This window comes from Eriocheir sinensis, chromosome 21 (genome assembly GCF_024679095.1).
Source record: "Eriocheir sinensis breed Jianghai 21 chromosome 21, ASM2467909v1, whole genome shotgun sequence".
Taxonomy (NCBI): Eukaryota; Metazoa; Arthropoda; class Malacostraca; order Decapoda; family Varunidae; genus Eriocheir; species Eriocheir sinensis.
This window is the reverse complement of record NC_066529.1, coordinates 195220-222130: the sequence shown is the minus strand read 5'-3', so window position 1 is coordinate 222130 and position 26911 is coordinate 195220. Positions and strand designations below refer to the sequence as shown.

General features: G+C 42.9%; 1 long non-coding RNA gene across 5 annotated transcripts in view; it reads left to right on the top strand.

Annotated features, from left to right (window-relative positions):
* The window catches only part of LOC127001459 (uncharacterized), a 47058-nt gene that overhangs the window by 11880 nt on the left and 8267 nt on the right, over window positions 1-26911 (top strand). For 2 of the 5 annotated variants that reach the window (XR_007755277.1, XR_007755274.1), the window contains exons 4-8: window positions 1624-1730; window positions 7104-7181; window positions 9910-10048; window positions 12183-12289; window positions 19528-19608. This is a non-coding gene — a long non-coding RNA (uncharacterized LOC127001459). The remainder of the gene's footprint in view (window positions 1-1623; window positions 1731-7103; window positions 7182-9909; window positions 10049-12182; window positions 12290-19527; window positions 19609-26911) is intronic. The other 3 variants (XR_007755278.1, XR_007755275.1, XR_007755276.1) reach the window with 3 other exon arrangements.

Genomic DNA, 26911 nt, shown 5'->3' with positions numbered 1-26911 from the left:
TCGATGTCACTGACACCCTGGCCTTCCTCATGGCGTTTGATGATCTCTAGCTTCTTCTCAAGGGTCAGGATCTTGTGCTGCTTTTTCTTTGGAGGCTGCTCAGAGGAGGATGAAGTGACTGGGCGCTTGGGAGCCATGATGGAGGCAGATAAAAAACACGAGTGAGCGAGTGTGCGTGAGGCTGTTGACGGCGCGCGGCGACCGATATAGACATCGGGTACGAAACAGTGGGCGCGGAAACTGTCGTACTTTTCGTATATGCGAAGCATGTCTTTCGTGAACCGAAAATTGTCCTATATTTTTCACTTTCGTATATCCGAATTTTCGTACATCGAGCTTTCGTATATCGGGGATTTCCTGTATAGTCTATCGATTTTAACTTGAGCCCTTGGGCGTGACTCAGCCGTTGTCTTTCCCTGTAATCCCAAGCCATTCATAACACCATGCAGTCGTATTATGAGTATGTGTATACTCCACAAATAGATAACGTACAGACTAACAGTGAGACAGATCGCAGGTCATGGCTAGATCTGTAAAGAATTGAGGCTTCCCCGGCCCAAACCACAGGGCTCAAGTTAGAGTCCATGTACTATAGTGACTTTATAAGAACATAAGAACGTAAGGAGACTGCAAGAGACCGGTTGGGCTACACAAGGCAGCTCCTGTACACTCCACTCCACCTTACCTCACCATCCATGGCTATATCTAACCTCTTCTTGAATGTATCTACGGTATTGGCACCCACATCATGGCCCCCAAGCCTGTTCCATTCGTCCACCACTCTATTGGTGAACCAATTCTTGCCTGTCTTTGTTAAATCTGGATTTGTCCAACTTAAAACCATTGCTACGCATCCTACCCGGCTCTTTTACTATCAAAATCTTATTGACATCCCCTTTATAGAAGCCCTTCATCCATTTATAGACTTCGATCAAGTCTCCTCGCAACCTTCGCATTTCTAGCGAGTGTACATTTAACTGCTTCAGCCTGTCTTCATGAGGCAAAAGCGACAGGCCAAATTTGTGTCTTTATCGTGTAGCAGCGACGGGCCAAATTTGTGTCTTTATTGTGTAGCAGCGACGGGCCAAATTTGTCTCTTTACCGCGTAGCAGCGACGGGCCAAATTTGTGCCATGATATAAACCCCCAAAATAGATGATACATAATCTGATCACAAATGCTTTGGTATATATTATGAAATGATTTGTGTGAGGGGTGATTTTTTCTCATTTTTCTCGCTTGGAGGGACCATTAAGAAACATGATCCCTACCACCACCACCGAGTCAATGATAAATATAAATGAATCTCGTTATTGGGGACCAGAAGACAGATTTTGTGTTGGAAGTCCGTAAATATAAGAGGCTGAGTACAACAGTCTGGCAACGTTGGCACTGCCTCAAAGTATAGGCCTGGCTGTATGTATAGAGTTATAAGGGGAGAGAGAGAGAGGGAGGGGAGAGGAAGAAATGGAGGAAGAAAAATATGTAAAATAACAAATATGAGAGAGAGATTATCTATTAATTTTCTTTTATTATACAGCCCTTGATAGAGAGAGAGATTTTATATTTTATCCCATGCCATCTTTCCCGGTACAAGACTTTGACAGTGGACACATATTTGCAGGTTGGTGTAGCAGTGCTGGGAGGTGCCATAACACTCCCCTCAACAACAGTCTCTTCACCGACAAGTAATTCTTCACCAACAAGCTTTTCAGCAGCTTGGAGAAATAGGTAAGCTTTCTCTACTCACTTCCCTTCATTGGTGGGTTACCAGAAGACCCCAAAGGGTGAACCCGTTATATTGAGCTGTAAAATGTTCAGCAGCTCACTTAGTAACCAAATGTGTTGTAAAATGTTCACTACCTCTATGAAAAACAAGCAATGCAGCTAGCTTCAGACTGAGGAGAAAGACACCCTCACCCCTCACACAAACCATTTCATAATATATATATATATATAGATATATATATATATATATATATATATATATATATATATATATATATATATATATATATATATATATATATATATATATATATATATATATATGTAATGTACCAAAATTATGTTTTCAGTTACTCTGAGTTACAGCATTTGAATAGAGATTTGAGTTTACCAACTGACGTTTTCATCCTGGTGTTAGTAAAATGACTGCATAATAAAAATAATAAAACCACATATAATTAAAACCACAATACCTGATGAAACTAAAAAAGATTCACAAAAAACACTGGTTTTATTGATGTTTTTTTGGTTTAAACCAGGGGTGTCAAACTCATGGCCTCTTGGGATAGTTATAAATGGCCCATGTATCACGGTGCTTCAATCTTGTCAATGTATTTTCTACCCTTGTTGACCCCCATGACGGCACTTCAGAGTATGAATTGGCCCTCCAAGGGTTTTGAGTTTGACACCCCTGGTTTAAACCACCAACCCTGCTGTACATAATTAAAATCTTACATATAGTTAAAACCACAATACTGATGAAACTAACAAAGATACACACAAAAGAAAAAAAAATGGTTTTATTAGTTGGTTTAAACCAGTTTTTTTTATTGGTTTAAACCATTTGTGGCTTAGTGCAGTACAGTATGTTATATGCATTTGCTCAGTAAGTTTCAGAAAACAATAAGTTTGAATAAGTATTGTACTACTTGAATAAGTATTGTACTACATTTGAATTTACACATAATTTAGCTACCAGTATTTTTCTGTATGCATTGTTGGAAAGGATTTTTTCAAACAATTCATCTGCTGTTTAGTGAAGTGGCAAACATTATATATATATATATATATATATATATATATATATATATATATATATATATATATATATATATATATATATATATATATATATATATATATATATATATATATATATATATATATATATATATATATATATATATATATATATATATATATATATATATATATATATATATATATATATATATATATATATATATATATATATATATATATATATATTTATATATTTATTTTTTTATGTATTTATTTATATATAAATATATATATAAATATATATATATATATATATATATATCTCTCTCTCTCTCTCTCTCTCTCTCTCTCTCTCTCTCTCTCTCTCTCTCTCTCTCTCTCTCTCTCTCTCTCTCTCTCTCTCTCTCTCTCTCTCTCTCTCTCTCTCTCTCTCTCTCTCTCTCTCTCTCTCTCTCTCTCTCTCTCTCTCTCTCTCTCTCTCTCTCTCTCTCTCTCTCTCTCTCTCTCTCTCTCTCTCTCTCTCTCTCTCTCTCTCTCTCTCTCTCTCTCTCTCTCTCTCTCTCTCTCTCTCTCTCTCTCTCTCTCTCTCTCTCTCTCTCTCTCTCTCTCTCTCTCTCTCTCTCTCTCTCTCTCTCTCTCTCTCTCTCTCTCTCTCTCTCTCTCTCTCTCTCTCTCTCTCTCTCTCTCTCTCTCTCTCTCTCTCTCTCTCTCTCTCTCTCTCTCTCTCTCTCTCTCTCTCTCTCTCTCTCTCTCTCTCTCTCTCTCTCTCTCTCTCTCTCTCTCTCTCTCTCTCTCTCTCTCTCTCTCTCTCTCTCTCTCTCTCTCTCTCTCTCTCTCTCTCTCTCTCTCTCTCTCTCTCTCTCTCTCTCTCTCTCTCTCTCTCTCTCTCTCTCTCTCTCTCTCTCTGTCGTTACTGTCTCCCTGTGATTGTCTGATATGTAATTCTATGTAATTCTCTCTCTCTCTCTCTCTCTCTCTCTCTCTCTCTCTCTCTCTCGACATGGGGGAACTAATATATTTTGACTCTGTGGGATATCTCTCTCTCTCTCTCTCTCTCTCTCTCTCTCTCTCTCTCTCTCTCTCTCTCTCTCTCTCTCTCTCTCTCTCTCTCTCTCTCTCTCTACTGCCTTGACCTGCCCCAGACAATTTGTTGGCTCCTGAACCATGATGTCCTCCCTGCTATCCTCAAAGAACACCCTCAGTTTGCACGACGGTGGTGATGCCGTGTGTGGCAGCCTGAACTACTGCCGTGCTATACAAGGCTGTGATCTCTGCAGTGTTTTACTTAAAGGACTAGTATTTACTCTATCTCTGTATTCATTCCCATCTAGTGCTGGGGCAATGTTCTCCGTCCCCACATTTTATTGTCTTATTGTCCAGGGGGAGGTACCGCCCCCTCCCTTGTTGTGCTTTCTTTCTTACCATTGTATCTTTTTAGTTTCATGGTGCTACCTACACATGTATTAATAGTTGTATAATCACACTCTGTCCTGCCTGGGGGTTGGGATGGCATGTTCCTCCCTTCTCCCTTGTTGTTTACCTGCAACAATAAACTATCAATCAATCAATCACTACAACGTTGATGAAGAAAAATTTGGTTCAGTCTGAATTTACTTGTCTACATTTGAGTTTTACGCCTTAATTTGTTCCTCGTACGCAAAGTGTCATCGATCATAAGCAATATTGATCTGTCTACATTCGTGAAACATATGGAGCCAAGCTCAGCAAATTCAGCATGGCACAGAATTTCTTTAAGTCGGCATGGTCTGAAGTCAGCATGGCCTATAGCTGGCTCGCCCAACTCGGCATATGTCGGTACAGGAAGCTTTTTTGTAGCGATATGCTTAATTCTCCTCAGCCTATGACCCTTTCTGAGCTCAGCATACTACTACTACTACTACTACTACTACTACTACTACTACTACTACTACTACTACTACTACTACTACTACTACTACTACTACTATTACTACTACTACTACTATTACTACTACTACTACTACTACTACTACTACTACTATTACTACTACTACTATTACTAGGGGTTTAATTATGAACAAGTCAGCAATGCTCACTCAGGATGGCGCCTCGCTGTTTCTCAATGCTGATCCTATTATGAACTCAGCATGCATTAAAGAGTTACTGATTTCAGTCTATATAGCCACTCTGAGCTCAGCATGGTGGTCTATATATGACAGCATGATCGTTTTCTTGATATGCTGAGTTTGGAGTTCAACATGGATTTAAGTTAAGATTAGCATATGAGTCAGCATGGCCATAAGTTTAAATCAGCTTGCATAAGATCGAGTCAGCATGGCTATCTCTTTCAATGCTGACTTTTTATAGGCTCAGCATAGGAGTTACAAGTGAACAATGCCGTCATTGAACTCAACTTGCTGAATGTTGTGACCTTTATTTCAAGTCAGCATGCATCATATGAAGTCAGCATGTGTGGCCGTAAGTTTAAATCAGCTTGATAGCATAAGACATATCATTTCAGCATATAGCTATCTTTTTTAATGCTGAATTTATTGGCTCAGCATAGGAATTACGAGAGAGAGAGAGAGAGAGAGAGAGAGAGAGCGAAGGACTAGTTATATTAGGCTGTGATTTGCTTCTACAAGTCATGTTTAAGGTTAATAAAAGATCAAAAATAAATATTCCGTTTATTTTAATGCTCAGGAAAGGTTGAAACAGTTAATTAGTTTGAGGTACAACAATGAGTTTTCCTGTTCCAACGTCCACCTTCCCTTATTAAACATTTCAAAGCCATTACTTACACGGTTTTGGGTTTAATAAAAGAGAAAAAGCGATATAATTACCAGTTTATACAGGAAGAAACGTTGTAACCAATGGCTTTAAGATCTAATTAATACGTGATTCATTTCCCTTCCTCCCTCTATCTCCCTCTCCTCCTCCTCCTCCATGCTTCACTTAAGGAGACTACTAAGTGTATTAAGAACTCCCTGAAGCCATTATTCCCACATATAAGCTCATTACATCATATTGTAAGCCCGTGTTGAAGAGTGATAGGATTTTACACTTTCTGCAGTTTCGTTCGCAAAATGTCAAGACTTAGACTTAAAGTAGAGCAAGAGCAAGAGCAGCAGTGGTGTCGTTTTTCCGTGCGAAATAACTCCTTAAAAGATACCTCATCACACACCAGAAAGACTGATTGATTTGCCTTATTTTGATGTTATTTGTCCACCCGTGATCTTTATAAGGGTTAATATTGCCTGTAAGATAATAATACACCAGACACACGCACCATAGATGCAAGAAATGAGGGAAAATAACGCCTGCTATAATTCTGTCAATAATCAACCCTATTCCTTTGTTATTTAGCCTTCCAGTGATAACAAATGTTTCTCTGATGTTTGTGCCGTGTATTGGAGATGAAATAGGGTCATAGAACGATAGAAATGACACTGAAATATGGAAAAAATGGGAAGGTAAACGTTTGAGAGTTATTTCGCGGAAGTTGGCGAAGTTATTCCCTTATGATAACGTGACTGGCCTTCCTCCCTCGCAGTGAATTCGCTCCGTATAGACACCATTAAGAGTCATGTCTATTTTATGTGATTCCGTGGGATTTATCCGCTGTAAAGACACGCCATGGAGATCAAAGAGGTGAGGAATGCCTTGTGCTTGTTTTGATATGGGTGATAACGGCGAGAAGTGTGATGAACGTGATCAATGGGGCTTTAAATGTGGGCTGACCGCGGGGCCTCGGGTAAAGATGGCGGCACGGGTTTGAGTGTGGAAAATATTTGTATATATATATTTTTCTCGTAAACTACTGGGTATACCGAGACGGGGCTTGAGGTCATGACATATAAGGTCACTATACTTCTTGAGGTCAAGCGGTGATGTGGGGAAAAGGCGGAAAATGTGTGATATATGCAAGATAAGAGGCGGCCATCAGCTTAACGTGAACTTTTATCATCGATACCCAGTAAGCCCTTTGACCTCTACCGAGTGAAGAATTAAGGGGGATTGACCTGATATATGAGGTCAGATGAGGCGTGAATGTCGTAAACAATGAATTAGGTTTTGGGGTGAGCTCACAAAGGCGACCGCGTGACCTTATTTCTGACCTTATTACCGACACTTAAGACCTATGATATGGAAAATAAGATGCATTGAGCTCTTACATGAGGTCAAATGGGGCGTGGCTGTCTTAAGTACGTAATAATGGGCATTTAGCGGCCAGGTCCAGCAGGTCAGAAATGGCCCTTCGCAGCTACACGGTAGAGCCACAAATCTGGCCCCTCGGGTTGAAAAAAAAAAGACAACGGGAGGTAATTTTATACGGAAATTTCCAACACGTAACCTTTTTTATTGCTATTCCAGAAGTACACCCGATGGCAGGCCGGACCCTATCTCTCCTTCGGGGGCCAAGTTGTGATTTGCTTGGCAGGAGCCGTGGTGGTGAGTAAACTTTTCTGGGTTCCATTTCCTCAGTGAACATTAAGCTGAATAGTAAAAAAAAATTGTATGTTTGTCAGATGGTAAATGTCCACAGAGTTGCCCATCTCACTGTGGTACTTCTCACCCTAACCATGCGTTAGATCTCTTAATTCTATGCATTTTGAATCCCATATATATGTCTCACAAATTGACAGAATCGCTGCTAGTGATTTATGAAAGGTTGGTGTTTTTTTTGCGGGCCGTGATGTTGTGGGCCCCGGGCGTGAGCGAAACACCTCCATGAGCTAAGTTGCATATACATGTGGGAGGGCGAAGGGGTCAAAGCCCCCCCGTTAGCTGTTAGGTTGTAGAGTTCGGTTGGGTTAGTTTAAATATGTTCCCTCACCGTAAACCGTCACGTCGGTGCCACCACAAAATAGCTCGTGGGTCTGCATGTTCTAAAAAAATAAAAAATAACCACGCGGTAGACCTGGTCTCACACGAGTGGGCTAATCGCTAACCTAGCGTGCATGCTAACCAAGTGTTTGTAGAAAAGATATATGAAGACCTAGTGATGTTTCATAAAGTAAGTAATGGTGGTGGCACCGGCGCTGCCGCCAAAAACTCACTAACTTTTAAAAAATCGCTGGCGGCGTTTCTAACAGTTCTGCGAACATAAATGGGGTTCAAAATGCATAGAATAATGAGATCTAACCCATGAGAAGTGTGAGAAGTGAGTGTAAGAAGAGGCGGGAACAGAGTATTCCAGTCCCCGTGATGCTCTGAGGCGGCTGCAAAACTCATTAACTTTTAAAAATTGCTAGCGATTCTGTCAATTTGAGGCATATATATATATATATATATATATATATATATATATATATATATATATATATATATATATATATATATCTATATATATCTATATATATATGGGATTCAAAATGCATAGAATTATGAGATCTAACCCATGGTTAGGGTGAGAAGTACCACAGTGAGATGGGCAGCTCTGTGGACATTTATCACCTGTCAGATTAGGTTAGAATTAAGTTAGGCTAGATTTCATTGTTTCCAGGTCAGGATAAGGGTGAAGTATTAACCCTTTATTTATAAGTGTGGAGTATTCACCCTATTCATCCTGGGGGGCTTCATGGTGCAGTGGTTAGCACACTTGGCTCACAACTGAAAGAGCCCGGGTTCGATTCCCGGGCGGAGTGGAAAAATTTGGGTGGCTTTTCCGATACCCTACGCCCCTGTCCACCCAGCAGTGAATGGGTACTACCAGGTATTAATCGGGGGTTGTGTCTTGTTCCCTTCTTCTATAATCCCCAATGACTCCCGATAAGCCGGTTGCCGGTTGACCGGCTGTAAGATTGGGGATTGTCGGCGGCAGACCGCCGGTCGACCCTGAGGACTGTAGACTCAGCTGACCACCGCCGGTCAACTTTAAAATTTTCAAAGATATCGGTGATGCGCCCGGTCGGTCAGCGGTGTTGAAAATGTCCTAGTCAACCGGCGGTCAACCGCCGACACCCACAGCAGACCGGCGGTAGACTGGCGGTAGGCCATGAGTGAACACCTGTTTATGATCTGGGGATTAGCAAGGGAGGAAGGAGGAAAACGAGGAGGAACAGGTAGGAGTGAGGGAATGAAGAGAGAGAGGGAGATGAGATAAAGGAGGAAGAGGAGTGGGTGAAAGAGAGAAAAGAGAGAGAGAGAGAGAGAGAGAGAGAGATGGAAGGAGGAACAGGTGGGAGTGAGGAAGAAAGAGGGAGTGAGGAAGTAAGGAGAGAGGATGGAAGAGATGAAAGAAAGGAGGAAGAAGAGAGAGAGAGAGAGAGAGAGAGAGAGAGAGAGAGAGAGAGAGAGAGAGAGAGAGAGTGTTTTATGCACACAAATGAATTTAGGTTTGAAGCAGTTTATGAGGTAATTTTAAAATATAAAAATGCAAAGATAGTGTTTAGTCGTCGATTTGCCGCAGGTCTGTCACTGGTAGACCAGCGGTCTGCCACCGGTAGGCTGGCAGTCTACCGTTGACTGACCTGCTGCAGTTGCCGGTTGGAGAAACCGAAAATCGTATATGGTCGCCAGTCTACCGCCGGTCTTCCGCAGGCAGACCGGCGGTAAGCTGCCGGTCCCGGGATTATTGGCTATTTTGTCGGCGGTCAGGCCCTGATCGACTTATCGGGAGTTATCGAGGACTATCGGGACCGAGGCCGGGAATGTGTGAGAGCCCCTTAAAAAACTCTGTATACAGGAGGCTTTTCTCTAGAAGATGGAATTGTTTATAGCATTTCATAGCTGGTGCTGCTGCAAGTTACATGTAGAATGTGTTATTACGGAGTGTGATTCTTTAACTTCAACTCGTCAGTTAGTTTTTGTTTTATTGAGTTTTCACAAACATATTCAAGTTCTGCAATCACTGCTGCATTTAACGGTGTCAACCAAAATGGCCTATCTAATGTATGGCTGAGATACGGCAAATAATACATGTCTGTGATGTCACTCCTGACCGAGCGATCTCGCGCAAAAAAACTCATTTGTCAACTCTTCTCGCTTTCTCGCCAAGCAGCTCGCTGCCAGTGTGGCATTGCTTATAATGTATTAACGTTCTTGCTCCCTGTGTGGCCTAAGGCTAGCTTAGGTTCATTAAAGTTTGGTCAGGTTAGGATGGCTGAGATTGTCTTTTATAAAATAGTTTAGGGTGACACAGTGAGTAATGTATTTTTATATTTTGAATATTCTTCAGCGGAACACTGGAGGCCGAGTGTGGCGCTCCTTGGCCGCTATGATGATGATGTGGTTTGGCTACTACCAGCTGAGAGGCCACAGCATGCTGTCCTGAAGACCGGCCAGCAACCCGGACTCTAGAGCAGTGGTTTGCATTGGTAAAAGTGTTATTTCTGCTATAATTGTCTCTTGTTTCTCTTACGACTGTCTTCTGTTTCTCATATTCTCTTATTTCTCCTGTAAGTGGTGTGCGGGAAAAACTGTGTAACAAATGTTCTGTGGGTTAGGACTCGCTGGCCTGACAAATATTAACCCAGTAGCTGTGGGGGTCATGTTTCTTAACCCTTTCATTGCGCGCAGTGTGGACGCGACTATCCCCTCAGGCGCAGTTGGGCAGCCCAATTGGGGGTCTCTTTTAACCTCTGTATCTCAAAAACTATTCATCACAGCTGAAAACTAAAAACACCATTGGAAAGAGGAGGTCCAGATCTATAGGAGTCAGTTATGTATGCCTCTCTTGCGAACGTTCAGGGAGTGTTGAATGTTAACACTTACATCGGTGCGTGCGGGATGATCAGCCATATTGAGGGAACTGTGGACATTTTTTCCTTCAGACTCTGGCAAGGGAGCATTGCCAACTGCAATATTTACAACTATTTGGTCAAAGAATCAGTCAGGTGATCGGTGAAGCTATGCAAAAATGCCGCTATATTGGGCAAGAACATCCACCAGTTACTCATCCGTAGATTTTCCACCAAATTTAGTGAATAATCCACTCAATTGGCAATCCTGTGTTGTGAGAATTAATGTTGGAACACTCTCATATGCACGAGATGTGAGTGTGGGTGGAGGTGCATAGCGTTTAGCAATGAAAGGGTTAATGGCCCCTCTAATCGAGAAAAATGAGAAAAAATCACCCCTCACACAAAGCACTTAATTATATATATCAAAGCATTTGTGATCAGTTTATGCATCGTCTATTTTTGGGGTTTATATCATGGCACAAATTTGGCCCGTCGCTGCTACCGGGTTAATGTCCAAAAAATTTATTTCAAGTTTCTTCACTATAGTCTATCGATTTTAACTTGAGCCCTTGGGCGTGACTCAGTCGTTGTCTTTCCCTGTAATCCCAAGCCATTCATAACACCATGCAGTCGTATTATGAGTATGTGTATACTCCACAAATAGATAACGTACAGACTAACAGTGAGACAGATCGCAGGTCATGGCTAGATCTGTAAAGAATGGAGGCTTCCCCGGCCCAAACCACAGGGCTCAAGTTAGAGTCCATGTACTATAGTGACTTCATAAGAACATAAGAACGTAAGGAGTCTGCAAGAGACCGGTTGGGCTATACAAGGCAGCTCCTGTACACTCCACTCCACCTTACCTCACCATCCATGGCTTTATCTAACCTCTTCTTGAATGTATCTATGGTATTGGCACCCACATCATAGCCCCCAAGCCTGTTCCATTTGTCCACCACTCTATTGGTGAACCAATTCTTGCCTATGTCTTTGTTAAATCTGGATTTGTCCAACTTAAAACCATTGCTACGCATCCTACCCGGCTCTTTTACTATCAAAATCTTATTGACATCCCCTTTATAGAAGCCCTTCATCCATTTATAGACTTCGATCAAGTCTCCTCGCAACCTTCACATTTCTAGCGAGTGTACATTTAACTGCTTCAGCCTGTCTTCATGAGGCAAAAGCGACAGGCCAAATTTGTGTCTTTATCGAGTAGCAGCGACGGGCCAAATTTGTCTTTACCGTACAGCAGCAGCGACCAAATTTGTGCCATGATATAAACCCCCCAAAATAGATGATACATGATCTGATCACAAATGCTTTGATATATATTATGAAATGATTTGTGCGAGGGATGATTTTTTCTCATTTTTCTCGCTTGGAGGGACCATTAAGAAACATGATCCCTACCACCACCACCAAGTTAATGATAAATATAAATGAATCTCGTTATTGGGGACCAGAAGACAGATTTTGTGTTGGAAGTCCGTAAATATAAGAGGCTGAGTACAACAGTCTGGCAACGTTGGCACTGCCTCAAAGTATAGGCCTGGCTGTATTATAGAGTTATGAGGGGAGAGAGAGAGAGGGAGGGGAGAGGAAGAAATGGAGGAAGAAAAATATGTAAAATAACAAATATGAGAGAGAGATTATCTATTAAATATCTTTTATTATACAGCCCTTGATAGAGAGAGAGATTTTATATTTTATCCCATGCCATCTTTCCCGGTACAAGACTTTGACAGTGGACACATATTTGCAGGTTGGTGTAGCAGTGCTGGGAGGTGCCATAACACTCACCTCAACAACAGTCTCTTCACCGACAAGTAATTCTTCACCAACAAGCTTTTCAGCAGCTTGGAGAAATAGGTAAGCTTTCTCTACTCACTTCCCTTCATTGGTGGGTTACCAGAAGACCCCAAAGGGTGAACCCGTTATATTGAGCTGTAAAATGTTCAGCAGCTCACTTAGTAACCAAATGTGTTGTAAAATGTTCACTACCTCTATGAAAAACAAGCAATGCGGCTAGCCTCAGACTGAGGAGAAAGACACCCTCACCCTTCACACAAACCATTTCATAATATATATATATATATATATATATATATATATATATATATATATATATATATATATATATATATATATATATATATATATATATATATATATATTATATATATATATATATATATATATATATATATATATATATATATATATATATATATATATATATATATATATATATATATATATACACAGTCACCCCATGTCATGGTCTCACCCATCAGTTTCAAGTGCATGATCAACTAATTGTGACCCCCACTTATACGCAGGGCCGGATTTTGGGTTTAGGGGGCCCTGGGCACTAGAGCTTTGCGGGGCCCCCAGAGGAGGAGGGTGTGATTGAAGTGACAGCATGAAACATCTTATAAATATTAATAAAAGTAAATCACAAAAGTTAAAATCTTTGGGTTCTCTTACGTATTTTATTTATAAAATTAACCTGTAAAAGTAGGTTAGCCCCATTTCTGTCGCAAATCATTACTTTTTAAATAAAATGTTCAGTTCAGTAGGAAAATTCATGTGTATAACTGGTGCAACAAACCTCGTGAAAAATATGTGTGTAAAATATGAGTTTGCAGTATTACATAATATGTATATGTATGTATACATGTGTGGACAAGAAGCCATGTAGGCTCAGCAAAAATGGCTGGCTGGGTCGTTTTTTCCTTAAATCGGGACTTGTATATGTGCCAGCTTGGTATGATGCTCGGGTATATCTCCTAATCTAACCATGGGATATTATCGAAAATTATCCCATTGTGATCAGCTATTCATGTGTTATTCACCTGTCAGATTCACCGTTCAAGATGCGAAGTTAACTTATTATAGGGAAAAATGTAATTGGAACCAAAGCTGTGGCAACTACCCATATTTCCACATCTTCTTTTATCAGATTTTCGATTGCTTCACTTGCATCAACCTTTTCTTCTAACAATTCTTTCATTATATCATTCTCATTAACGTCACCACCACCACAACACCACACTCACCACCACCACAACAACTCACTCACCACCACCACAACACCACACTCACCACCACCACAACAACTCACTCACCACCACCACAACACCACACTCACCACCACCACAACAACTCACTCACCACCACCACAACACCACACTCACCACCACCACAACAACTCACTCACCACCACCACAACACCACACTCACCACCACCACCACAACACCACACACCACCACCACAACACCACACTCACCACCACCACCACAACACCACACACCACCACCACAACAACTCACTCACCACTGGTGAGTGTGGTGTGTCACTGATCCACCACCACAACAACTCACTCACCACCACCACAACACCACACACCACCACCACAACAACTCACTCACCACCACCACAACACCACACTCACCACCACCACAACAACTCACTCACCACCACCACAACACCACACACCACCACCACCACAACAACTCACTCACCACCACCACAACACCACACTCACCACCACAACAACACACTCACCACCACCACAACAACTCACTCCCCACCCCCACAACACCACACACCACCACCACCACAACAACACACTCACCACCACCACAACACCACACTCACCACCACCACAACACCACACTCACCACCACCACAACAACTCACTCACCACCACCACAACACCACACACCACCACCACCACAACAACTCACTCACCACCACCACCACAACACCACACACCACCACCACAACAACTCACTCACCACCACCACAACACCACACTCACCACCACAACAACTCACTCACCACCACCACAACACCACACACCACCACCACCACAACAACTCACTCACCACCACCACAACACCACACTCACCACCACCACAACACCACACTCACCACCACCACAACAACTCACTCACCACCACCACAACACCACACACCACCACCACCACAACAACTCACTCCACCACCACCACAACACCACACTCCACCACCACCAAAACAACTAACTCACCACCACCACAACACCACACTCACCACCACCACAACAACTCACTCCACCACAACAACAACACCACACTAACCACCACCACAACACCACCGTATACACCACCACAACAACTCACTCACCACCACCACAACACCACACTCACCACCACCACAACAACTCACTCACCACCACCACAACACCACACACCACCACCACCACAACAACTCACTCACCACCACCACAACACCACACTCACCACCACCACAACAACTCACCACCACCACAACACCACACTCACCCCCACCCCCACAACACCACACACCACCACCACAACACCACACACCACAACCACCACAACAACTCACTCACCACCACCACAACACCACACACCACCACCACAACAACTCACTCACCACCACCACCACAACACCACTCACCACCACCACAACAACACACTCACCACCACCACCCCACCACACTCACCACAACCACCACACCCAACACACCCCACCCACAACAACCAACTCACCACCCACCACCACAACAACACACTCACCACCACCACAACAACACACTCACCACCACCACAACACCACACACCAGCACCACCACAACAACACACTCACCACCACCACAACACCAAGCAGCAGCACCAGGAAGCTTGCTTCCCGCTTGGCAAGCGGCAGGCTGCGTGCTTGTGTTTACATACTTGATCTTGATCTTGATTCTACAGGTGGATACATGAGACTCTCATGTATCCACGCCATAATACTAATACAGATGCTTATTTTACTTGATTAACTTCACAGTTACGAATGACGGGTTTGACGGCACTTAATTAGATTCCTTAAGAATAAAAACCCTATACAACAACGAGATACACGTAACACAGGTATATTAATTTGCTGCGAAGTAGCGGCACCACTACGTATGTTTGGCGTGGAAATGTTGCCTGCTCCAAGGAGAATAGTTAGCGAGCAAACTACCTCGTCCATGACGGACGGCGAAACCACATATAGATTAAATCAATAGAAAATTAGAAAGGGGTACTTAAAGTATAGAAATATTGTGGGGATATCATGTTGTGGTAACAACCCCATCGATTGCGCCCCTCCTCGGTATAGAACCTTAAAAAAAAAAAAAAAAAAAAAAGCTTCAGCGCGGGGCCCCTAAAAGCGCGGGGCCCTGGGCACTGGCCCCTTGTGCCCCCCCTAAATCCGGGCCTGTATACGCGGCCCCAGTTTTGCGTATACGCGGATGCATTGACGCTAAATAGGAAGGCAGAGAGGAGGGGGGAAGGGAGAGAGGAGGGAGGGAGGGAGGCAGAGAGGAGGGGGGAAGGGAGAGAGGAGGGAGGCGGGGCAATGGACGTTAGGTTGCTCCTGAGTGACGTCACGGTTAGACTGTGACGTCATGCTTTCCTGTTGGCCAGCAGCTCACTCAGGGACGACTGCTATTGGTCGAGATTTTCTCATAGCAACATTATCCTAAAAAAAAAAAAATTCACGCGCCGCCACACTGCAGTGTTGCCAGATTGGGCTACTTATTGGGCTACTTATTGTTGTCTAACAAGGTCTTGTCTCATTTCAGTCATTAAAAAGAACGAAAAAAACATGTTTTATATGACGTGTCAGAGGTGACTTCCCCAAATGCATATTTTCCCATAGGGTTATAGTCCCGCCGTTCGCGGTTTCGCGCATCGCGCCGAAGTCCGGGACCGAAATACCCGCGAACGTCGGGGGATGACTGTATATATATATATATATATATATGTAATGTACCAAAATTTTGTTTTCAGTTACTCTGAGTTACAGCATTTGAATAGAGATTTGAGTTTACCAACTGACGTTTTCATCCTGGTGTTAGTAAAATGACTGCATAATAAAAATAATAAAACCACATATAATTAAAACCACAATACCTGATGAAACTAAAAAAGATTCACAAAAAACACTGGTTTTATTGATGTTTTTTTGGTTTAACCCGTGTGTGTCGGGTGACGGGAATTCCCGCTCGGGCGGAAAGCGTCGGGTGGCGGGAGTTCCCGCCATCCGACGCGCACGGCTTGGCCAAAAATAGCACCTCTTCCCAACATCATATCTATGCCGTGCTGCGACGTAGACACTTCAAATTTATTTAATCGTGGAGAGGAAGGATTGGCGATGAAAAAACAATATAAATTATTATGTTTTCGTTTGAAATTGCCACACGGGGCATTGATGAAAGACACCTATTTTACAAAATCTATCAGCACCGCCCGCGCGGTGCGAGGACGACAACAGTCCTCTAGCCCGACGCTTATGGGTTAAACCAGGGGTGTCAAACTCATGGCCTGCGGGATAGTCATAAATGGCCCGCGGTATCACGGTGCGTCAATCTTGTCAATGTATTTTCTACCCTTGTTGACCCCCATGACGGCACTTCAGAGTATGAATTGGCCCTCCAAGGGTTTTGAGATTGACACCCCTGGTTTAAACCACCAACCCTGCTGTACATAATTAAAATCTTACATATAGTTAAAACCACAATACTGATGAAACTAACAAAGATACACACAAAAGAAAAAAAATGGTTTTATTAGTTGGTTTAAACCACTTTTTTTTATTGGTTTAAACCATTTGTGGCTTAGTGCAGTACAGTATGTTATATGCATTTGCTCAGTAAGTTTCAGAAAACAATAAATTTGAATAAGTATTGTACTACATTTGAATTTACACATAATTTAGCTACCAGTATTTTTCTGTATGCATTGTTGGAAAGGATTTTTTCAAACAATTCACCTGCTGTTTAGTGAAGTGGCAAACATATATATATATATATATATATATATATATATATATATATATATATATATATATATATATATATATATATATATTATATATATATATATATATATATATATATATACAGTCGGCGCCACAGGTATTGGCGCGGTATGTTTTTCTCTTGTAACACTTAGAAAAAGAATTAAAACAAAATATTCAAGGGTACTTACCGGCCTCTAATACTTAGTGGGGAGTCCTTTTCTCTTTAGACAACTCTCCAGGCGTCGAGGAACGGATTCAGCAAGTCTTTGGAGCATGGTGGGTTCCAAATTGTCCCAGATGTCCTGAATCTCCTTCACGAGCTTTGGCAGAGTTGCGGTGTCACGTCCTCGTAGCCGTCGCTTTATGAGTCCCCAAAGATTTTCGATTGGGTTAAAATCTGGACTATTACCAGGCCAGTCCTGTATGTAGTCCACTGCTACAAACTCAAACCATTCCTTGATTAATTTTGCTGTGTGTGCAGGGGCTCCGTCCTGCATGAACACCTCACTCTTGCAGGCATCAAAGCAATCCTCCAGATGATCACACAACAGTTCCAAATATCTTTCCTTGTTCACTGTAATGTTTTTAGGTAACACAACAAGCTTGCCCTTACCATAGTACCCAAAGGCACCCCATACCATGACACTATCCGGGTGCTTGACTGTCCCTTGAGTGTACTTGGGATGGTACGGGTCTGCACCCTTAGGTAGCCTCACCTTACCTCCTCGGTTCCCAGTGACACAAAACGTAGCCTCATCACTCCATAATACCTTCTTCCACTTCTCACTGTCCCACTTCAGATATTTCCTACAAAACTGAACCCGTTTTTGCTTCTGTTTCTCAGTTAGAATGGGTTTACGTCGTGGCGCCCGATGCTCATAGCAGAGGTCGTCTCTGAGGCGTCGTTGGATGGTTCTAACAGAAACAGTTTGCAAGAGTAGCGGGTTCTTTTCTTTTAATTCCTTAGCTGTTATTCTAGGTTCAGCTTCCACCTGTCGCTGAATCACTTTGAGAGTCCTCTTAGATGTTTTCCTAGCCGGTCCAGTCCTCTTAATCTGAAGTGGCGGGACAGAGCCTCCCGCATCCTTACATTTTCTTGTCCATCTTTGCACACTGCGTAGTGGTATGCCGGTCTGGCTTGAAATATCTTTGTTACATTTTCCTGCCACACAGAGTAATGATATCGCTGTAATTTGCTCACTTGTCAGCTCAGGACCTCGTGGCATTATCCCAAAATAATAATAAAAAACACCGCAAGGTACAGCCAGAAAAACACGTGGGTCGCGTGACAAAAAAAATCGATACTTCCCCTGTCAATCACAGCGCGTAACTGAGAGCTTCATTGTCTGTCTGGGACTTAAGCTCCGCCCACTCTACCTCATGATAGCGCACCAATACAGTTGTCGTTTTTCTTGGGTGTATACTGGGGGTCTTTGATAAATCGTCACGGATATTGGCGCATGATTTTCGCGCCAATACCTGTGGCGCTGACTGTATATATATATATATATATATATATATATATATATATATATATATATATATATATATAGATAAATATATATATATATATATATATATATATATATATATATATTTTGCCACTTCACTAAACATGATAAATTGTTTAAAAAAAACAGAAGAATTGCCCCCCCCCCCCCTCTCTCTCTCTCTCTCTCTCTCTCTCTCTCTCTCTCTCTCTCTCTCTCTCTCTCTCTCTCTCTCTCTCTCTCTCTCTCTCTCTCTCTCTCTCTCTCTCTCTCTCTCTCTCTCTCTCTCTCTCTCTCTCTCTCTCTCTCTCTCTCTCTCTCTCTCTCTCTCTCTCTCTCTCTCTCTCTCTCTCTCTCTCTCTCTCTCTCTCTCTCTCTCTCTCTCTCTCTCTCTCTCTCTCTCTCTCTCTCTCTCTCTCTCTCTCTCTCTCTCTCTCTCTCTCTCTCTCTCTCTCTCTCTCTCTCTCTCTCTCTCTCTCTCTCTCTCTCTCTCTCTCTCTCTCTCTCTCTCTCTCTCTCTCTCTCTCTCTCTCTCTCTCTCTCTCTCTCTCTCTCTCTCTCTCTCTCTCTCTCTCTCTCTCTCTCTCTCTCTCTCTCTCTCTCTCTCTCTCTCTCTCTCTCTCTCTCTCTCTCTCTCTCTCTCTCTCTCTCTCTCTCTCTCTCTCTCTCTCTCTCTCTCTCTCCAATATCTGTCTATTTATATATTTTTACCATGAAAAGAATTTACCACAAAAAATCAATTATCAACTTTATTAATCTCCTTACTTTACTCCTAGAGACAAGAGGAGGAAGAGGAAGAAGAAGAAGAGGAAGAGGAGGATGACTTTGAAGACCAGCAGACAGACAGAAAGACATTGGTGAGTGTTGAATCATTCTTTCCATAATACTCTCTCTCCTTCCTTTCTTCTTGTCTCTTGGATAGGTTAGGATAAAAGGCCAGATTATTGAACCTCCTCACTCAAGTTCACATATTTGAGGATATGGTACGGGGCACGCAAGGTTGCAGTATACTGGTGTTGAAGGGTTAACTGTCCTTTGACGTTAAGTTGAAGACTGTATGACCATTGGCAGAACAAGTACAGAACATTGAAGTAGGATCACTGGGAGCACATTTTTATATACAGTTTTCCACCCAAAATAGACTTTCCTTCTATGATTTAGCAGGCCAGTGGGGGGGTCCCTTTTAACCTCTGTATCTCAAAAACTATTCATCACAGCTAAAAACCAAAAACACCAGTGGAATGAGGAGGTCCAGATCTATAGGAGTCGGTTATGTATGCCACTCTTGCGAACGTACATGCACGTTCAGGGAGTGTTGAATGTTAACACTTACGTCGGTGCGTGCGGGATGATCAGCCGTATTGAGGGAACTGCGGATATCTCTCCTTCAGACTCTGGCAAGGGAGTATTGCCAACTGAAATATTTACAACCATTGGTCAAAGAATCAGTCAGGTGATAGGTGAAGCTACCGGGTTAACACCAGCAGACTGTTGGCACCAATCTGCCGAGGCTGAACAGTGGGCTGAGGCAGACTACAGTAACCCCAAGGATGGGATAAAGGGACGAGGGCGAGGTGGCTGGCAGACGCTATTGTACTTACTGGAATTGGGTCCGTGGATTTCTCGATATAAAGGGGGGCTTCGTGGTGCAGTGGTTAGCACACTCGGCTCGCAACTGAGAGAGCCCGGGTTTGATTCCTGGGTGGAGTGGAAAAATTTGAGCGGCTTTTCTGATACCCTACGCCCCTGTCCACCCAGCAGTGAGTGGTTACCAGGTATTAATCGGGGGGGGTTGTGTCCCGTCTCCTGGGGTCTGTTCCCTTCTCCTATAATTCCTTCCCCTTCTGTCTCTCTCCGGCATATGACCACAGATGTTGTGCTGCCCACTAAACAAAACTTTCCAACTTTCTCGATGTAAGTGTGTCCTTTATATCCAAAATACAAATAAGTGTTTAATTTGCACATTTTTTTCACTTATACGTGATATTTTATGGAGTGTCCACCAGATGTCTCAAGCAACTGGACTCACACGGCCACACAGCTGAGCTCAGTTCTTCCCGCGCGCCACTTGAACAACAATACAGTATACCCACGCTGCCATGCTACTCAACAATAGGGGTGGGCAGGTATCGGTACTAAACGGTACCAGCTATATGGTACGGTACCAGTACCAGACTGCTCAGTACCGGTACCAATACTAGCCAGTCGCTCATGGTGTCCCTCATTTCTTCCTCACTCGAGTGAGGCTGAGACTGAGTGCCTGAGTGGATATCGGTAATATGGATATTCTCTCTCTCTCTCTCTCTCTCTCTCTCTCTCTCTCTCTCTCTCTCTCTCTCAATCTCTCGCAGGTGGATAAAAACATCAAAATAAGGCAATTCTATGTAATTAATGTAAGTAATAATGTAATTCTATGTAATTCTCTCTCTCTCTCTCTCTCTCTCTCTCTCTCTCTCTCTCTCTCTCTCTCTCTCTCTCTCTCTCTCTCTCTCTCTCTCTCTCTCTCCCCCACTGAAGGAAGTGAATATTTATTTTTCGATAAAAAAACTACCTCTTGTTTGATTTACATTGTTTTTGATTTACGCAATGACCTCTTCAAGGACACAATACTCGCGTCAATCGTGTTACCTGTACCTGTAAGACGTAAGCATAGAGGTTATATCATACAAGAGGCTGAATTGAAAAGCTGTGTAAGGCCACCTCCTACAACATTCACCCTGGAGGACACATGGATAGGGCATTTTTTATGGGGGAAAAGTGCGTCTTAAATGTCGTTAAAATACAGTACACCGGGTATTCAATATATGCGAGTTCAGTTATATTCGACTAACCTTAATGAGCCAAGTACAGGTAACACGATTTACACGAGTATTGTGTCCTTGAAGAGGTCACGTAAATCAAAAACAATGTAAATCAAACAAGAGGTAGGTTTTATAGAAAATAAATATTCACTTCATTCAGTGGAGAGAGAGAGAGAGAGAGAGAGAGAGAGAGAGAAAATCCATATCACCGAGATATCCACTCAGGCACTCAGTCTCAGCCTGTTGTTGTTGTTGTTGTTGAGCAGTGTGGGTACTGTATTGTTGTTCAAGTGGCGATTGAAGAACTGAGCTCAGCTGTGTGGCCGTGTGAGTACTGTTGCGTGAGACATCTGGTGGACACTCCAGAAAATATCACGTATAAGTGAAAAAAATGTGTAAATTAAACATTTATTTGGATTTTGGACCCAGCGTTATTTCAAAAACTCATAAACAAAACTCGCGTCAATCGAGAGTTACCTGTATTCATTTTATGCGAGAAAAATTCGCTCATATGCGAATAACGGCGCTGGTGCGACTGGTTGGTGAGGTATGGTGACACACTAGAGGGTGCAGATAATGCTTTCCTGCATTTTCCTCGCCTATAATTAACCTTTTCCTCTCTCTGATCCTAAAGTTAATCCTCAGGGGTGGGTTTCATCATAGTGCTCTTCCAAGCGTGGTGACGTCACGCACAGTTGGGAGAATTTCTTGGGCGTGTTTCATCACTGCGCCACAAGCACTTCCAAGTAGGGGTGGGGGCGGTCTTGGGAGTAACCAGCGTTGCCAATCTTCCGCGTCGCTTTGACGTCTAATATGTCTTCAATTAACCTAAATTACACTTCTTATATGAGGCCCCCAGAGGCAAAGGCAGGAACTCGCCACTCAGGCCATTTTCCGTTTTCTTTGGTTTGGAACAGTTCAGGGCCCGGATTCATCAATCTTACCAACCACGCCTCCGGTATCTCTCACATTTACCGGAGCGCTACCAGAGCTGCGGCATCTTTCAAACACGGCATTCATCAACGGTATGGTAACGCTCCGGTAACTCGCACCCTAGCAACGATTGGTTGGGCTGGATAGCCAATCACGTGCGACCTTTGATGCTGTATTTCAGCTTTCACGTGTCGTTTGTTTACTAATACACAGACTTCAAAATCAATGTATTGTACAGGCGTAAATACTGCCTTAAAACAAATAATTAGCGTGGTGATCACTCAATTAGATGCGTTTTTTACGAATGAATGCACGTTACTTGTATATTTATTCTTGAAATAAAAATATACTCGCTTACGTAGCCTAGCTATATTCTGAACATTTTTGTATGTTACCTTCATAGTATTCCGTCGCCAATGCCAGCTGCGTGCCTCGCTATCACAAGATTGGGTATTATTCTAATGTTTGCCCATACTCACCCCTCGCAACCAAAATTGGCTAGGGGGCCATTGCCATCATGCCTCACTGGTGCAGCCAAGCAATGGGTGTGGGCGCGGGAAGTTGTGGCTGCTGAGGTGAATGGCGAGATCGAGTGGCTTCGTGAGTAGTGTGGAGGAGGTCAGAGCAAAATTTTACGACATTAAACTCCACAGCAAGAATATTGGAGACTTGAGACGGGAGGTGACTGTCACAGACAGAACATTATTCCCTCTGCAGTGTTTTAACAAGTAGGGAAAAGTCATGTGGGTGGACAGTTCCACAGACTTACATACTATAGAGTGCGGCCTGCACGTGAAGCCGGCCTGAGGCCGTGCACGGGTCTGCCCAGTTCATCCCAAACCGACGACTTCACACACCTCACTCCCACCCTGTTTCCTGACCCCATAATTCATTTTTGAGAAAAATGGAGACCACCATCATCTTCCTGAGAAAATTCTGCATCACACTAGCATAAAATTGTAACAATAATGTGTAAATACACATACGAAAATCAAAGTTAAATGAATAGGGAGTACACATTTTCTTGCATTATTTATCTTCAACTCCTTCGTACTCAGCTGGTTTTCGTCACATCGGTTCTATAAGCCCAGATCCTAAATCTTCATGCTTTTCTGCTTCTGATGGTGTAGGGCACGTCACGAGGTAAAAAATACATAGGCTCAAAATCGCCTCCGAACATGAGCCGCGGCAGTATCTACCCACTTACCACGCCTGCGGTAACTCAGTTACGGGTGCTCAGAGCCGCGGTAACTTTTGGCCTTACCACGGCTCCGGTAAGTGGTTGATGAATGCCGATTTACCGGGTGGGCGGAGATACCGCGAGACTTACCAAACAGAGGTCCGGTAAATGGTTTGATGAATCCCGCCCCAGGCCTTCCTCTTAACCGGTGAAAAGTTTGGAAGGGATACACAACCTTCTTGACATGCTAAACAAGGGTGAAAGTTCTGTCCCATCACAGTGAGAGCACGAGGTGCCTCTCAAAGGCAGACACAGGAACTCGCCAACACCACGCGCGCCCGGTTGCGCCAATCAGCGTGCTCCACCCCAGCCACACACCTCCCACCAGCCAATCAGCGTGCATCCTTTTCCCTCCGCCACCTCAGTCTGTAAACACTCCCGCGTGTCACACGTGCAGGATTATAACTACGCATTATTTACACATTTTCTCGTGGCGTGAGTTGGTTAGGGAGCACATTAAGAGTTTAAAAACTGTTTCAAGTCATTACTCTCGTGCCAAATCGCCACACAAGAAATATCTACCTCCAGGATTAAACAAAGTTACCTTGTACGACATGTACAGAGACTGGATTAAGAAGAATAACAACAAAGATAAGGAAGTTAAACAGTGGCTGTATGAATGGATTTTTGACCACGAATTTAATATTGGATTTGAACCCCCCAAGTCTGATTCATGTAATGTTTGTGATCGGGTCAATACCGAGCTCGAGGGCCACAATAAGAATCCTACACAATCATCAAGTTAGATTAAGTTAGGTTACGTAAAGTTATGATTAGGCTAAGTTTGGATAATGAACTTTGCATCCAGTGTGGACTACTTTATTTTTTTCGGAAAACCACTTTATTTTTACGGAAACTACAAGATTACTTTATTTTTACGGATACTACAAGCCCCCCCCCCCCACCCCCACCCCAAACGCCCCATAGGGACCTCATCTCTTCACTGCTCAACTGTAAAGGATAGTGAGTACAATCTCGTGTATTAATTAACATTTAAAAACACTTTTATTGGTGTAAAAATTTCACCCCTACTATATTTCATTAAAAAAAACATACTTATAAATTACAAAAAAAATATTTACACATTATTTTAGTCTCTGATACTTTTACAGATGTATTTGTCTTGTTCTCAGCTTTCTTTTGATACCAAATCATAACACATTCCTTGACGCAGTATCGTAAAATAAAAGTTACAAAACTTCAAAGCGCTGTATCTCAAAACTATGTTTTGGCGAGTTCCTGCCTTTGCCTCTGGGGGCCTCATATATAATTATGGAATTATAAATATAAACAATTGATATTTAGTTGAAATACAGCGATAGTATCTTCATTGTAAGGAATATGTGCACGTATTTTTTTCCGTCTGCATCTTCAACGGCACCACGGTGTAAACAAACATTTAGTGAGTCGTGAGTAGACCCTGGCCACCTCGCCACCATGGCCTGCAGCTTGTACTGTGCATCAAATAACACTTGCACATTGATGCTGTGGTAGTTCTTGCGGTTGACGTACACTTCTTCGTGCTCATGTAAACTATTCTTACGTGGGTGCCATCAACAGCACCCACCACACCGGGAAAACCAGCAATTTCCGCCTTCATTCTCTGCTGCTCCCCCTGGTTTAAAAGGAACCCCATGAACCGCCTCATATTCTCTTGTGTCACGAGAGCATCCACGGTCTGGGTGATGATTCTGCTGACTGTGGCCCGGGAAACTCCAAAGTCATCTGCGCTGCACTGCTGCATTTTCTCGGTGGCGAGGTATCGCAGAGTCAACGCCACTTTCAGCTCCGCACCAAGTCAGTGACGAACAACAGGCCAGCACGATCCACCCTGTACCTCTTCTTGAACTCGGTGTCATCGTACTCGTTAACCTTCACAAGACGATGACGCGTTTATGCCATCAAAGTAAAAGGTCCTGGCGCATGATGGCAAACGCGTCATAAAAGTAAAAAAAATTATTAAAAATTAAATTCTCGGTGAAAGTGCGTAAAATTTGGAGTGTCATTTGTTGGGATAAGTTTCTTAGAGGTAATAATGGCAACCTTTCTAAGGAAAGTAAATGAGGAACGTGGAGCGATTTTTAGTTGTTAGCCTACTCTGACGGGAGAGGAAAAAATACAGTTTTCTTGGTGTAACTCAGGAACTAATAGGCGTACGAAGATTTTGAGGATACCATAAGAATCCTCACTAAATTCCGCTTCGAAACATATATTCGGCTAAAAAAGTTGGCCCACAAAATTTCGAGATAGCAAATGGGGAAGAGTTGGTACTTAGGATTTATTGTCTACAATACTCTATACGGAGACTTGAAACGAGTGTCTATTGTTTATATATATTTTTCCTCTATTTTTATTTGCGCATGTTCTAGTATCTTACTGTGTGCGAGAGGGTTAAAGATGTCCCTTCTCGGGCGAAAATTCCTTGGTCGGTGCTGGTGGGGTTGTTCACGGGCTGCCATGTTTACAGTCTGATGCTTGGAACCTTCCTTGGGAGCGCTTGGGAGACCCTGCACGGCCTCCCAAGGCGGCGAGCGAGATAGGCAGAGTTCCAAGGCTTGGGAGCTTTCGTGAAACATGCCCAAGGTTTCTTGCACGCTTGGGACTCCTTGAGCACACTTCCAAGGACTTGGGAACTTTGATGAAACCCACCCCTGGTACCTAATTATCAGCATGTATCGTAGACTTTGGGTGTGTCTCCCCGGAAGCAATCAATGTGCTTTATTGTTGCTTTAGTGCTTTATTATTCTGAAACGGTGCCGAAATAAATAGTTAGAGGGTTCTAAAACGGGTCGTGGAACATAACCCCCTATAATTAATGGGATGATAAGTTCGATATGTGAATTCACATTATGCGAGCTTTTTGCAGAACATAACCCTCGCATTTAACGAATACCATGTGGTGTACTTTGATGTAACTGTAGAATGTTTCCTGGGTCGTATATGAACAAAAACCTCACACTAGGCTACTGTTTAATCCCACTACCCTGGCTTGAGACATTAGAAGTCCCTCAGCAAGTTTGAATCCCTCTGGTGGGCTGATGTTAACCCGGTAGCAGTGACTGGCCAAATTTGTGGCTTCACCGTGTAGCAGCGACGGGCCAAATTTGTGCCATGATATAAACCCCCCAAAATAAATAAAACATAATCTAATCACGAATGCTTTGATATATATTATGAAATGGTTTG